Raw genomic sequence first — 14,644 nt, 5'->3', positions numbered from 1 at the left:
CATACATACTGGAAGGGTCACTCTGATGTGAAAAGAACTGTAGAGGAACAATTCCTCTTTAAATTCTACAAATGAGAAAACCAAGGCTTAGAGAGATTGAGTGGTTTATACAGGGTCACTTAGCTAATAAAACAATAAAAATTGCTCTTTTTTTACCTTACACGGTTTTTACAACTGTAATTTCTCAATAGGTAGTCTGCCATACTTACTGCTTTGCCCGGGGCAGTCTTGGCGTACACATGGTGTCCTGGAATGATTGAATTGTGCTTCTTTCTACCCTCAAGTATGCCTTGGTCTAGATCACAAAGTATATGAGATAGATACATGGTGTATAACATATACCTTTCATCCTATTAATAAGCAAGAGTAGGACTGTGTAGGTACTAATATAGGTTGCCCCATTTACTGTCATTAACATCAAGTATTGAATGAGGTGAGTATTGGGTCAATAACTGTCAGCTCTCTTGAGCTTCCAAGGAGTCATTTTACTCCAGGAGATCAATTAGAAAGGCCCCAGTGGGAAGCAGCAGTGACTCTTGCTCAGTGTTTCACTTAGAGTTCCCACATGCCCCATCTCACTGACCAGCGCTCACAGCAGTGCTTCCTCAATACTGTGCCATTGCCTTCTCCGAATTTAAGCTGACAGGCAGCATCATGCACCGAAAGCACCGACGTTATATTAATATACAATGGCACCCCACTCCAGTACTCTTGCCTGGAAAATCCCATGGACGGAGGAGCCTGGAGGGCTGCAGTCCATGGGGTGGCTGAGGGTCGGACACAACTGAGCGACTTCACTTTCACTTTTCACTTTCATGCATTGGAGAAGGAAATGGCAACCCACTCCAGTGTTCTTGCCTGGAGAATCCCAGAGGCGGGGGAGCCTGGTGGGCTGCCGTCTACGGGGTCGCACAGAGTCGGACACGACTGGAGCGACTTAGCACAGTATTGAGGAAGCACTGCTGTGAGCGCTGGTCAGTGAGATGGGGCATGTGGGAACTCTAAGTGAAACACTGAGCAAGAGTCACTGCTGCTTCCCACTGGGGCCTTTCTAATTGATCTCCTGGAGTAAAATGACTCCTTGGAAGCTCAAGAGAGCTGACAGTTATTGTCCCAATACTCACCTCATTTAATACTTGATGTTAATGACAGTAAATGGGGCAACCTATATTAGTACCTACCATCACCTCATTCCCGGCCCAGTCCTTCACTCCTACTATCTGATGGACATTTTAAATCAGATTTGCTACTAACATCAGATATGACCTTACCCTCAAACCTGCTTTCCCTTCAGAATTTCTCAGTCGTATGAATGAAGCCATCTGTCACCCAGACACAGACTAAAAAAATCATCTTTCACCTCCCTCTTTGCCCTACCCTACCCCATTCTACCTCTTCCAGTCACCCAGGCTTGTTCATCACAAATGGACTTTTTTGACCTATGTCACTGGGGAACAACAATAACCTTCACCCTAGTCCCTGTAGAAGCTTTATTTGAGAAACCTTCCACCAGTACTGCTATAGGTACAGCATTCTCCTTTTCAGAGCACGTATCCTCCAGAGTCCAGTCCACCTCATAACTTCCACCAGGAAGCCTTCCTCCCACAGAAGGGCATTTTCTCCTCCTCCGGATAGCCATCAAGCCTCTTTTCTGTCTACTTGCTCAACATACTAACCTGGGACTTATCTCCTTAATTAGAGTATAGCATCCCTGAGGGCCAGGATCCTATCTCAGACATTTTTATTCCCTGAAGTCTAACATAGTTCTTGATGTTAAATGTTTTCCCCATTCGGTGGCAGGAAAGCTGAAGGACCACCAAATTAGACGAAGTGTACACTGGTAGAGCTTCAATGTCAAAACTAGGATTTGAGGAGGCCTCTAAGAGTATCTTTCCCGTCTTCCTTAGAAAAGCTAAGGAAATATTTTCTAGATTAGTCATTAGTCATACCATTTCATCAAACTCCTCTGAGAAGATTTTAATCAATACATCTGGAAAAACAATTTCAAAGGTGAAAAGATATGATTCATTTGCCCTAAGCAACACTGCTGGACTTTCTGAATTCCTCAAGTATATTTTTCATTTACACATATCTTCATTCTGTAAATATATTCCGAGTTTGTTTTTTTAAAAAAACAAGTGAGAGCAAGAAGGACTTACTGTGTAGCATGAGGAATTATACTCAATTTCTTGTGATAACCTATAATGGAACATAATCTCCCCAAAAATAAAACCAACAGAATCACTGTGCTGTACACCTGAAACTAATACAATATTGTAAAAAACTGTACTTTAATAACAATAATAAGACCCCCCCCCGAAAAACCAAACAAATGGGGGTATGTTACTCAAAAGAAAATAAATTTGTATTTTGACATTCAATATACATGCAAAGTACTGTCTTTCATCTCCTCTATTTCTTTTTTAATTTTTTTATTTTAATTGGAAGATAATTGCTTTACAATGTTGTGTTGATTTCTGCAGTACAACAGCATGTGTCAGCTTTAAGTGTACATATATCCCCTTCCTCTTGAGCCTTCCTCCCACATCCCCCACCTCACCCCTCTAGCTGTCACAGAGCACCAGGCTGAGCTCCCTATGTTACACAGCAACTTCCCACTAGCTATCTGTTTTACACATGGTAATGTATATATTTGAATGCTACTCTCTCAATTCACCCCACCCACCCCTCCCACTCTGAAACAGCCATTCAAGAAATATTTTGGTAAAGCAGAAAGAGAACTAAATTCCACAAGATCTGACCACTCGATGTAATGTATCCCAGTCTCTGTCTAAAACTTACCACCATCTATTCTGTTCTAGTGTTTGTGTTTTCTTCTTCCGGGTCCCTTTCCAACTAAAATGTGATCTCCCTGAAAGCAGAAATATTGTCCATCTGCTTCTTCAACCACCGCGTGGGTGGTAAAATTTAAGCAAATCATTTTGTTTCACTGCGTTTTTGTTTCCTCACTGGTAAATTTTAAACATTGAACTAGGTAACTTCTTGTTTTTCTTTGATTCAAATATTTTGCTGCAATATAATGAAGAAATAGAAGACAAGGCTAACTGGGGGGTTGTAGCAGCCCCCAAATCTTCAATCTTAAGGCAGCTGCTATAACTAACTGAATATATTTCATGAAATCTTTACTTTTCTTGCTTAATTCACAAAGAAATGTAATAAGCAACAATAGCCCTAAGATATAAATTGGTTATATCTGTTACTGATTCTGTATTTCTCAAAGCTAGACCAGATTCTCACTTTAAAAGTTGACTACCTCTTTAATCTCATTGAGATGCTATTTAATAGACCAAGATAATTTTATTAAATGATCCACAGTATTTTAAGTTTTGATCTTCTTTTTAAAAAATATTTCCCACTATCCATCTTTTCTATCATTCTGCCCATTTGCAAAAGTAAAGCATTATTTTAGTACATATGGGATTAGGAAAATCAGATAATTAGAAATTTAAGTTTAGAAATAAATTAAAAATGATTACTTACACTGTGAAATGCTTAATTCCTATCCTCTATGAAAAAAGTACTGATTATGTAGTTGTCAACTAATGAGCTATCTTAAAATCTTTAAGGAAGAGTTCAATTTATAAAAAAGAAAAGCAGCTTAAACACAGCAATTGAATGAAGCAACAAGACCATCATAAACTACACTTTTGTTTTAAGTAAGAAGTTGAAAATACTGTCTTACATTTCTAAAGTGGAAGATATATCATTAGGAAATCAAAAGGATAATTTGTAAGCTCTAGAAAGGGAATACATGATTAATAGAAGCCATTCTTGATTCACAGAGAATACCAACTTAAACTTACTTCACTTTTTGGTAGGAATACCAACTAGACTGATAGGTAAGAAGAATATTATAGGTATGAGAAGATCTGAATTTCAATATTTTTAGACAACTTCATGGAGAGCATGGTGAAATATGGGCTGATAGTTACACATTTAGGCTGATTTCATAGCTGGTTGAAAGGTTTACCCAAGGATGCCAATCAAAACATGATATCAACTTAGAGGGGCTTGATGCCTTATTCCGTACACATCCACATATTATGGGGACTTGGAGGATAAACGGCATAATTAAAATGAGAGGATAATAAGAAGCTAGTGGAATAGCAAATTTATGGGATAATAAAGTAGCAATCCAAAATGAATTCAAGAGAGCTGAATCATGCAATTAATTTTATTTGAATATTATACTGCTAACCAGTCATCAGGAAAATGTGAAATAAAACAATTAGATAACACCATACACTTCTTTAAAATGGCTAAAATGAAAAGAACTTTCAATAATTAGTGCTGGAAAAGATATGGAGAATTGAAACTCCATACATTACTAGCGAGAATATAAAGTAGTATAACCACTTTGGAAATTGTTTGGCAGTGGATACCAAATAAAACAGTATATACTAAGTGAAACTTATCAATTCTTTTGTTATTTAGTTGCTAAGTCATGTCCAGCTCTTTTGTGAGCCCATGGACTGTAACCTCTGGGGAAGGGAATGGCAAGCCACTCCAGTATTCTTGCTTGGAGAATCCCATGGATAGAGGAGCCTGGCGGGCTACAGTTGGTGGGGTCACAAAGAGTTGGACACGACTGAGTGACAAACACTGGACTGTAACCTGCTAGGCTCCCCTGTCCATGGGATTTTCCAGGCAAGAATACTGGAGTGGGCTGCCATTTCCTTCTCCAGGGGACCTTCCCGATCCAGGGATCAAACCCCTGTCTCTTGCATTGAAGACGGACTCTTTACTGCTGAGCAACCATGAAAATTTACCATCAATTCTATAGCTGAGTATATAACAGGTGTGAGTAATTATATCTTCCAAAAGACATATGTTAGAACTGTCATGGGAGTTTTATTCAAGAAAGGCTAACAACTGATAGATAAATAAATTGTGGTATAATTCATACTACAGAATGCAAAATAGCGTTGAAAAAAGTAAGCTTCAGGTTCATTCAAAACTATGAATAAAGCTCATAGACACCAAAGTGAGAACTGGAATATCACAATTTCATTTACATGAAGTTCAAACAGGCAAAATTAACCCACAGTTACAGAGGTCAGAATAAAAGTTACATTTGGGGAGCTGTTAACTGAGGTGCTGGAAAATTTCTACATGTTGTTCTAGGTAGTGGTTAGATGGATATTTACATATGCAAAAATTCAGATTAGTGCTTGTTACTATCTCTGAATGATTCCTCATCAAAGTATTTATATATTTATATATAATGAAGCACTTCTACAGAATAGAGAAACCAAACAACCACATAAGTGAAGATATTAATAACTTTTAGTTGTACACACATACAATATGGGTAAATGGCAGGAATGAAAGTTAATAAGGTCTTAATTTTCATAAAAATGTGGTGTCAAGAATGAGCAATCCTCCTAGGCCTTCTCTGAAATGTTTAGACTACATACAGGGGTTTGTGGTCATTTTCTTCTGCAATGCTTTAAGGAGAATATCAACAAATTGGTATGCTTCCAGAGAAAAATAACCATATGTTCAACATCTGAGCAAAGTCTAAAAGAGCTATTTTCAGCCTGGGGGGAAAAAGACTTAAAAGGAAACCAGATTTATTCTACATGTCCTTAGAAGACTGAAGTGGAATTAATAGGTGAAATTGCAAGTAGGCTGATTTTGTTTTGTTTTTTTTTGGCTGTGCTGAGCAGAACCAAGGATCAAACCCATCCCCCCTGCACTGGGAGTTCAAGAGTCTTAACCACTGGACCACCAGGAAGTCCCTGATTTTGTTTTAACCTAAGGAAGAACTTTCTGAATAATGGAACTTCCAACAAATGGTTCCAAGAGGTTATGAGTTGAAGCAGTGACCAGATATCTGCCCACAAGCTTAGAGGAGGTACTTGTCTCAGTTAGTGAGTTAAACAAGATGTCCTCTAAGATCCCCACTCATTCTGTGTTCTTTTACACTACCAATCAACATTAGTGTACATATGGGGATAATTTGGCAGGAATGAGGAAAATCCACAGGCAGCTTTTCCTGTGCAGAAAGTCACCAGTTGTGCCCTTCCACTTAAGCAAAAGAAGTTTCTCTCCTACAGCCTGGGCTCAGTCACCACTCAAATACTACAATACTCAGAAAAGCTCTCTTAAGTGGATAAAACACATTTTGAAAATGATAAAATAGAAGGAGAGTCTCTTGACAATGCTTTTCCTGATAATCTAAATTGTAACTTTTTCATATAAATGATTTTATTTTTTATTATTTCCTCAAGCAATATCCCATAACATGGGTGATAGCTGAGTAAAAAAGCACAAAATCAGTGTCATTGTCCTTATTATAATTGAACAAAACGTTTTCCAGAATCACTGGAGCAACTGAAATGTCACTTGCAACATACAAATGCTATCTGTGCGCCAACCCTTCCACTAGCATGGGATTTTGCCAGTTACTAATTTTTTGCTAATTTAATAAGTAGTAACAGAGCTCAGGGATGTTCCAATTAGCATTTCTTTAATTATAAGTGAAGCCAGACAGTTAAAAGAATTCAAAGACTTTTTAAAGAAAAAAAGCAGTAAGCCATCCCAGAGTATCCCCATGCTATTGTTTGTCATTCTGCAGTCAGTCCAAAGTCTGAACCAAGCTGTTCACAGCCCTGACAGGGACCTCTTCTGTCCTCACACACAGCCAAGTGGTCCCACAGGATGGCAAGAGTGAGTCGATGCCGTCTTTCCTTGGCTGCACAAGACACTGTAGTGTTACCGTGTTCTCATCCTACTATACTTGGTCTCAAGATCAGTTTGTCTCTCCCGGTTCCAGTAATAGTAACTTTTAGACATAGATCCACAGTAGATAACACCCCCATGAAGAATGCATAGAAACTGCTGTACACTCCAATGAGAACTTTGTTATAAACCAAACTGGACACCTCTGCATGGTAAAATTTGATGTAACTTTTCTCCTTTTGCTCTTCTGTATTTTCTAATTTTTCACAGTGAACATGGAGTGCTCATATAATTTTAAAAACATCTTGATGGAAACAGTGACAAGTGGGAGGAATATGAATAGAGAGAAAAAAGGATATCTCTAAACTGTATCCCCCTTTGCTCTTTTTTTAAAAAAAGAAAAAGACTCCCATAATAAGCTCTATTGACATAAATTGTTAAAAGCCATAGGTCAAGGTGAAGCAAAGAGTGCAGACATGGGAATTCCACAAAGACTCTGGGTTGGACCACTGTTAAGGCACCTGCTTTTCAATGTCAGGAGTAGAGAAGACAGGAGGGAGATGTTCATATGACCCCATTTTGAAGCCAGTGAATATTGGGTTTTATGTAAATACTTTTTTGTCTTGAGTCCTGAAAGTTTATGAACACCCAGTTGATTGTCCAGTACCAGGAAATATTAATATGTAATCCAGCAAAAGGCAGGTAGAGAATCCACAGGCACTTTGACCTCATTATAGGCTGCTTAATGACCCTTCTCTGTTTACATTTTCATATATAATTAAGCCACAAGAGAATTTATAACTGGAAAAACAAAAGATCCAAGAATGATCAGTGGGTTACCCAACCTAAGTTCTGAGAAGTCATTACAGTTCCCAAAGCTTGACCCAAACAATATCCAAGGCAAATGCTGTTTCTTCCCCTACCAGCCCATTAAACTTGTGTTTGTTAAACACTTCAGGTACAGACTCCATCTCACTACCTAACCCTTCCTCACGTACCTGCAACTCAGCCAGAGTGCTGGGCAAAGAGGCAATTCCAATGAACCTTTGTTCTGATAGTAGAAATACCAGCTTTTGCTAATGTACAAAGGGATATAATTATTAGGGTCTCCTTCTTTAAATATTAGAGCTAAAATTACTTTTAACTGTAATTACTGAAGTAAAAGTATCTGACACATCTCAATTTAAAGTTCAAAACATACACTTAAAATTATTCTGAATGCTTTTTATAAAAAGTCATCTAATCATAAAGCTCTCTCAATTTCCTGGTGGCTCAGACAGTAAAGAATCCACCTGCAATGCAGAAGACCCGGGGTCGATCCCTGGGTCAGGAAGATCTCCTGTAGATGGGAATGACTACCCACTCCAGTATTCTTGCCTGGAGAATTCCATAAACAGAGGAGCCTAGGGGGCTACAGTCCATGGGTTCGCAAGAGTCGGACACGACTGAGCAACTAACACTTCCATTCCACTTTTCATATATATATATATGTATATAGCACAGTATTCTTTAAGATAAACAGTAAATATTTAGAGAAATATATTAATAAATTTGGGAGGTCCAGATACTTAGAAAATTGTATATAGAGGGTAAAATTTTTGAAATAAAAATATAACAAAAACCTTTAAAAGGAATTTAATAAAACTCCATAGAGATGACCTTTAAAATAACCAAGTTGAATTTTCAAAATCTTAACATTGTAAAATTTATGGCATACAGGCCTAGGATATGGCACAAGAACAGGTTATTCTACATTTATCACGTCCCAGGGCGTGATGATGCGAAGGGGCCTGCTAATCTGTATCTGAAAGGTTAGGTGGTGACGTCTTATAGAGAGAGATGAGGTTCAACAGAGGGAGGCAGATTGGGTCAGCCAAGGCTTTGCTACAGAAGAGATTTTGTGGATAGAGACAGAAGTCTCAGCTGAGCAGAGTGAGCCAGGGAGAAGGAGCCTGGGACACACACACACACAAAGGTGTGAGGGAGTCTGGCAAGGTCCAAGAACAAAATCCAGAGACTGCTAACTGCAAGGGGGCTTATGCAGCTTCAAGAAAAACCACTTCAGCCTGAAACTAAAGAGATAAGTCTACACCCAGACCTACAGGGACTTTTTTTCTCAGAAACCTCAGAAGCAGATAGAGAAAGACGTTAGCTGAACCAGTCCAGTCCAGCTCTGGAGGGTGAGAGTCAGGATGAAACAGAAGAATTCAATCACACAGACTTACGCAGAGGAGTTAAGGGCTTCCCCGGTGGCTCAGTGGTTAAAAAAAAAATCTACCTGCAATGCAGGAGACCCTGGGGAGATGGGTTCAATCCCTGGGTGGAGAAGATCCCCTGGAAGAGGAGATGGCAACCTACTCCACTATTCTTGCCTGGGAAATCCCACAGACAGAAGAGCCTGGCAGAATATAGTCCATGGGGTCGCAAAGAGTCAGACATGACTGACCATGCATGCTATGCTACACTAAACGCTGGTTTCCTTTAGCCAAAGCAGAGGGGCAAAATAAGGGGCTTCTTAATTCTTAACTGACTCCACTCAAAGGAGAATGAGAAGGACTGTATGTAACCTGTACCCTGAAATTTCCTCTCAGTAATAAAGGAAATTTTCACTAAAATCGCTGAAAAAGATGTGCTGTGTGTCTCCTCTCTGCAGGGTCAACTGCCTATGGGCAGGGTGCCCCTGTGAATCACAGAGGCCTGGCAAAGGGGAGAAGAGATGCTATGCAACTGGATGAAGGGAGGGTGACCCAGAGGGACAGAGAAAATATCTCTATCAGGAGTGAAATGGGTGGACTTCCAATCCCAGATGGTCCTTCTGGAGCCAAATCCCCTTCGACTCCTCTTCAGGGTGGGAGTCACCCTAGAGAAGCGGTACTGAGAAGCCTCTAGCGGAACATTCTGTGTGGGGCCTGCCCTGGCAAGTCTGTTCAGGACGTGTACCAACCCCGAAGAATGGCAGGCCTGACTTTATCATCACATTTTCAAGTTTTTCAAACCTGTTCCCAAGCATGACAAAACTCCCCCCAAAGCCTTGATGATGTTATACACCCTTTGATTCTGGCTACATTTGCAAGCCAGGAGGACATCTGGGTGGAGGAAACCTCTTGCTACAAGGTTGGCCTGTTCTTTTCTCGCCTCTGAGTTTTTTCTATTTGTTGCCACATCACCTGGGAACCCATGCCTTTCAGCAGCAACATGACCAGAACTAGAATGGGAACTTCACCCTCCCTCTAGATTGAATATGGCTACACCCCAAGGTAGCCAGCGTGCACTTCTAAAAACACAAATCAGATCTTGTGAATACTCCTCCTGTGACTATCCCCCCTAGCTTCTTATTACTCTTAGAATAAAACCCAAACACCTGGTCATGACCTCCAAGCCCTGAGTGATCCTATGTAGCTTCCCACCTCCTCGACCACCTCTCCTTTCTTTCCCTCTTGTCATTCACAAAAGACCTGAATGCACTGTCATCCAAGAGCATGGCTTACAATCAAAGACCTAAACATATTTTCTTTTAATTTACTCAAAATTGTTTAAGTCTGCATGGTTCCAGAATGATTTAACACGGCTCTTAATCATTATTTAATCAACACAATCAATAAATGTAGACAGTTATTTTGACAAGCCTAGATTAAAAACAACTCCTTTGGTCTTGGAAATGATCCCTATCCCATACATTGTTACCCTTCTTATTCATGCACCTATCATCTTTAACTTTCAGAGATTATGAGGGGAGAATACCTTCAGAACTAAGACCTAGAGAGTAGATGGCAACATTTCCACAAACATTACTGAGCAAACCGTTTGTCCTTGAAAGCCAATTATCATCTCCAAGACAGAACATTATCACATTATTTGAAGGAAACAGCTTTTTTCCTGCTAAAAGACTTTGGTCTGTAGGGTGGTTTGGTTTGCTTTTGAACTGCAGTATTTGCTATCTGTGACCAGCTCAGGACTGGGTCTTCAAACAGGCTCACTGCCATCTTACCAACTGTTGGATTCTCTCACTCAGCCAAGAGAACACTTTGCTGTTTCAGCATTTCCAGGTGAGAGGAAAATATAAACTCCGGGAACCTACGAATCAGGCTTCTTCATATGATCTCAGCAGGGACACAGCAAGCTTTAAGCAAATCATGATGGAATTAGGAGTAGCAGGTTTTGACCCAAGGTCTAGTGATGCAGAAATGCCCTGCCTTCTCCTGGTGATGCGTGGAAGAGAGACTTCACCATCTGAAAAATAAATACCAGTGTTCATCGTCACCATCTCCTTCAGATTTGCTGAGAGCAGCAGACACCTTGTGTGCCAGATGGTAAGCATGGGAGGTAACAGTTGGGGCAGGTTTCCACAGCTCCCAAACAAGTAAGCTTTCTCTCCAGGCACAGAAACGTACCATAGCCCTGAGAGGGATCAACTCATGTTCCAGGACCAGACTCTGGGTCACTTCGTCTGAAGCTGGCAGTGTATAGAAGTACTGGAAACATGGTAGCTGTTGAGAGTATCTACTGGACTCTTCACCTCAATTTTAAACCTGGTCTACCCACCACCCACGAAGATGCTGGCTTGAGGAATACAACTGTCCACCAATCACTTTTGATCTGCTGCCTTTGACCCCCTACTTCTTGATTCTGCTCCCTCACTTCATTTCACCACTCTCAGGCTTCCATCTCTTTGATTTAAACTTTTATTCCTTTTCCTGTTGGCCCCTAACACTTCATTGCTGGGTTTAATCTCCGCTTCATGACCTTTGGCCCTTTCCAGGATGTACTTTATATTCACTCTGTCTCTGCCCACTCCTGATCTATTTCATCAACTTAATCCACTCCCTCCCAGCTGTGGTCTCCAGCCCACCTGGGAGTAGCCCCAGAAAAAGAAGTCCAGACCTTAGGACTTTGACAAAAGAGGTAACTTGCCAGCTCCATCAACTCCAAAGGCTAAATCTCTGGTCTTTCCTTTCTCCCATCTTCCTATACCATCTATTTTTTTCAACCAAAAGTCAATGTCTCAGGCTTCCCTGGTGATCTAGTGATTAAGAATCCACCTGTGAATTCAGAGGACACAGGTTCGATCCCTGGTCCAGGAAGATCCCACATGCTGCAGGATAACTCTGCCTGTTCACCGTAACTACTGAAGCCGGAGGCCGAGAGCCTGTGCTTCACAATGAGAGAAGCCACCTAAACGAGAAGCCCGTGTACCGCAATGAAGAGCAGTCCCTGCTCGCCACAACTAGAGAAAGCCTGTGCACAGCAACAAAGATCCGGTGCAGCAAAAAGTAAAAAACAAACAAAATAAAATAGTGATGTGGAAAGATATCCATTAAAAAAGTCAATGTCTCAAAGTCACATTTACCTTTTCTCTAAAACTACATTTCTTTTGGATGTTTTATATCTTTCTGTTCTTAGTGTCTTCATTTCCCCACTTACAAATTTCAGCTCACTGGCCTCCTTTTCACTCCTTTTTTCAACTCAAAGTTGTTACACAGACTGTTTCTTTCGCCTGGAGTACTCTTCTCTTCCTTCACACCTGGGTAATAGCAGTTCATCCCTCGAGTCTCACCTTTAGCATTCCCAAGTTCTGCCCAAGGGCTTATTACCACTGTCATCCAAATATTTACTTGTGTGACTATGTATCAGGTTTCTGTAAACCCGTATTGCCCAATTCAGTAATCACCAGCCATGTGAGGCAGTTGCGCATTTAACACGTGGTGAGTCTAGATTGAGATGTACTGTCAACATAAAATATATAGCAAGTTTTGAAGACTTAGTACAATAAAAAAAATTGTAAACTATCACACTAACAATTTTTATGTTGGTTATGTGTTGGCATGATGATATTTTAGATACATTGAATTAAGTAAAACACATTTTCAAAATTTATTTTACCTGTTTTTTTTTTTGCCTTTTTTAATGTAGGTACTAGAAAATTTTAAGTCACAACATGTGCGCACATTATATTTCTATTGGGCTGTGCCGCTGCAGACCTTAAGCTCCAAGAGGTCAAGGCCATCTTGTTAGATATCAGTACAGTGCCTGGCACACAGTAACAAGATTAGTAAATTTATCTTGAAAGAATAAATTTTTTTTAGACAATTAGGAAAACAGTATTCTTTATGTGTGCATGTCCAAATCTTTGCAACCCTGTGGATTATAGCCCACCAGGTTCCCCTGTCCATGGGATTCTCCAGGCAAGAATACTGGAATGAGTTGTCATCTCCTCCTCCAGGGGATCTTCCTGACTCAGGGATAGAACCCATGCCTCTTATGCCTCCTGCATTTGCAAGCAGGTTCTTTACCACTAGCACCACCAGAGAAGCCCACTATGCTTTACAAAAAAGAGAAATAGAAGATAAACCACTAGAAAGAAGGGAATTTAGCTGCTCACCCCTTCAGTACTGCATGCTCTCCACCTGCCATGGGCATCGGAGCTTCTATTAGCCTTGCACATTTAGTTATAAGTTAGAGTCCAAACTGTTATATTGGAGACTTCCCTGGTGGTCTAGTGATTAAGAATCTGCCTGACAATGCAGGGGACATGGGTTCAATCCCTGGTCTGGGAAGATTTCACATGCTGCAGGACAACCAAGCCCCTGTGCCACAATTACTGAGCCAATGCTCTAAAGTCCACGAGCCGCAACTGCTGAAGCCCTTGCGTTAGAGCCTGTGCTCTGAAACAAGAGAAGCCGCTGCAATAAGAAAGCGCACACACCGGAACTAGAGAAGCTCCCACTCGCCGCAACCAGAGAAAGGCAGCACAGCCCAAAATAAATAAATTCATAATTACATCTTAAAAAAAAACAAGCTGTCAGTTTGGGACAGTTTGTCACTGCCTCAGACTGATAGAATATCTATCTAAAGTGAAGTCATTCAGTTGTGTCTGACTCTTTGCAACCCCATGGACTGTAGCCCACCACACTCCTCTGTCCATGGGCTTTTCCAGGCAAGAGTACTGGAGTGGGTTGCCATTTCCTTCTCCAGAGGATCTCCCCGACCCAGGGATCGAACCTGGGTCTCCTGCATGGTAGGCAGACACTTTACCATCTGAGCCACCAGGGAAGTCACATATCTATCTAAAACTATGAAAAATTAGATTTATTTCTTTTTTATTGAAATATAGTTGGTTTACAATATTCTGTTAATTTCAGCTGTACAACAAGGTGATTCAGTTGTACATGCATATATATATATATATATATTGTGTATATTTTTTCCACCATGGTTTATCACAGGATATCAAATGTGGTTCAATATTCAATATATCATTGAATATATACACTACACAGCAAAGCCTTGTTGTTTGCCCACTCTATACATACAGTTTGCATCTGCTAACTGCAAACGACTGTTCCATCCCTTCCATAGACCCTCCCCAAAAATTTATCTTTCAAATTCTGGATAGACTGCCAAAACAGAAAATAAAGAAAAGAATCTACATACACAGCAAGAAAGGATTAAGGTGCTATGTTCATTTGAGCTAAGCCACTTCCGCCAAGAAGTTCTCATGACTCATATCTCATTTACTTTTCTCAGTCCTTAGTATCAGAAAATCCTTCTCGACTTAACTGGAATTCATTATTTGGCAAAACATTTCACACAAGTGTAGGAAAGACTGGAGTGTCTAAAAGTCTAGTAATGTCCTTGAAGACTGTTTTACTCCCATGCTGCCCACTCACATTCATGGGCACCGACATCACTGAAGTGAGTCAGCGATTCCAAGGATCTGTATTGCGTTACACCAAGCTCCCCGTACTTGGCGTTAGCAGTACATTGCTTGGGGAAGGAAGAGGCCAAGCTGTTCTGTGATCCCTGAGGACTAATCCAGCAAGAGATATGCTGGTTAGTCACGGACAAGAACCCAGGGATTAGAGCTGTCCAGCCAGTGTATCAGGTGACAACTGGAAGAAGGCAGCTGAGAGCTGGGATGCTGAGAAGGAGACCCAACACC

At 40.6% G+C, this 14,644-nt stretch overlaps 1 non-coding gene across 1 annotated transcript; it reads right to left on the bottom strand.

Annotated features, from left to right (window-relative positions):
- Positions 1-13,682: 13,682 nt before the first annotated feature.
- TRNAG-ACC (transfer RNA glycine (anticodon ACC)) lies at positions 13,683-13,755 on the bottom strand. The gene has a single exon. It is a non-coding gene; the product is annotated as a tRNA-Gly (tRNA).
- Positions 13,756-14,644: the final 889 nt, after the last annotated feature.

Source organism: Bubalus kerabau, chromosome 5, assembly GCF_029407905.1.
Source record: "Bubalus kerabau isolate K-KA32 ecotype Philippines breed swamp buffalo chromosome 5, PCC_UOA_SB_1v2, whole genome shotgun sequence".
In the NCBI taxonomy this organism is placed as follows: domain Eukaryota; kingdom Metazoa; phylum Chordata; class Mammalia; order Artiodactyla; family Bovidae; genus Bubalus; species Bubalus kerabau.
Note: the sequence above shows the minus strand (reverse complement) of the source record. Positions and strands in the feature narration are given on the sequence as shown.